Source organism: Lupinus angustifolius, chromosome LG05, assembly GCF_001865875.1.
Source record: "Lupinus angustifolius cultivar Tanjil chromosome LG05, LupAngTanjil_v1.0, whole genome shotgun sequence".
Classification (NCBI taxonomy): domain Eukaryota; kingdom Viridiplantae; phylum Streptophyta; class Magnoliopsida; order Fabales; family Fabaceae; genus Lupinus; species Lupinus angustifolius.
In genome coordinates, this window is record NC_032013.1 from 10930767 (window position 1) to 10932891 (window position 2125).

Here is a 2125-nt window from a genome sequence, read left to right on the forward strand (position 1 = left end):
AGGATGAGGATAGGATAGGACGAGGAGGAGGATGAGGATCAGGATCAGGATAAGATGAGGATGAGGATGTGGATGAAGATGAGGATGAGTATGAGGATGAGGATGAAGATGAGGATGTGGATGAGGATGAGGATGAGGATGAGGATATGATGAGGATGAGGATAGGATGATGATGAGAATGTGGAAGAGGATGAGGATGAGGATAGGATGAGGACGACGATTAGGATGAGGACGAGGAGAATAAGATGAAGATGAGGATAGGAAGATGATGAGACGGAGGATGAGGATGTGGATGAGGATGACGATAGGATGAGGACGAGAATGAGGATGAGGATATGATGTGAAATAGGATGAGGATGAGGGTTGGATGAGGATGAGGACAGGATGAGGACAGGATGAGGATGTGCATGAGGAAGTGGATGAGGATGAGGATAAGGATTAGGGTGAGGATAAGATGAGGATGAGGATAGGATGAGGATGAGAACGTGGAAGAGGATGAGGATAAGGAGGAGGGTGAGGAAAGGATGTAGACGATAATGAGGATGAGGATCAGGAAGAGGATAGGATGACGAAGAGGATGAGGATGAGAATGAGAATGAGAAAAGGATGAGGATAGGATGAGGACGAGAATGTGGATGAGGATGAGGATAGGACGAGGATGAGGGTAGGATGAGAATGAGAATGTGGAGGAGGGCGAGGATGAGGATAAGGATAGGATGAGGATGAGGTTGTTGATGAGGATGAGGATGAGGATAGGATGAGGATGAGGATGAGCATAGGATGAGGATGAGAATGTGGTAGAGGATGAGGATGAGGATGAGGATAGGATGAGGACGATGATGAGGATGAGGATGAGGACGAGGAGCATAGGATGAGGATGAGGATAGGATGAGGATGAGGATGAGGATCAGGTAGAGGATGAGGATGAGGACTGGATGTGGATGAGGATAGGATGAGGACGAGAATGAGGATGAGGATGAGGATAAGGATTAGGGTGGGGATAGGATGAGGATGAGGATAGGACGAGGAGGAGCATGTGGAAGTGGATGAGGATAGGATGAGGACGAGCATGAGGATGAGGATGAGGATAGGATGAGGATGAGAATGTGGAAGAGGATGAGGATAAGGATATTATAAGGAGGATGATGTGGACGAGAATGAGGATTGGATGAGGAAGAGGATAGGATGAGGATAAGAATGAGGATATGATGAGAATGAGAATAGGACGAGGATAGGAAGTGGATGAGGACGAGGATAGGATAGGATGAGGATAGGAAGTGGATGGGGACGAGGATTAGGGTGGGATGAGGATGAGGATGAGGATAGGATGGGGATGAGGATGAGGATGAGGATGAGGATGAGGATGAGGATAGCATGAGGATGTGGATGAGGATGAGGATGAGGATAGGATAGGATGAGGATGAGGATGAGGATGAGGATAGGATGAAGATGTGGATGAGGATGAGCATGAGGATGAGGATGAGGATGAGGATAGAATGACGTTGGGAATGTGGAAGAGGATGAGGATGAGGATAGGATGAGGATGAGGAGAATATGATGAGGATGAGAATAGGATGCGGATGAGGATTAGAATGAGGATGAGCAAGAGGATGAGGATTAGGATAGGATGTGGATGAGGATGAGGATAGGATGAGGACGAGAATGAGGATAGGATGCGGATGAGGATGAGGGTGGGATGAGGATGAGAATGTGGATTAGGATAAGGATAGGATGAGGAGGAGGATGAGGATGAGGATGAGGATAAGGAGGAGGGTGAGGATAGGATGTAGATGATAATGAGGATGAGGGTCAGGAAGAGGATAGGATGACGACGAGAATGAGGATGAGAATGAGAATGAGAAAAGGATGAGGATAGGATGAGGCCAAGAATGAGGATGAGGATGAGGATAGGATGAGGATGAGAATGTGGAAGAGGATGAGGATGAGGATAAGGATAGGATGAGGATGAGGAAGAAGATACGATGAGGACGAGAATGAGTATGCGGATAGGATGAGGACGAGGATGAGGATGGGATGAGGATGAGAATACGATGAGGATGAGGAAGTAGATTAGGATGAGGATGAGGATGATGATGAGGATAGGATGAGGACGAGGATGAGGATG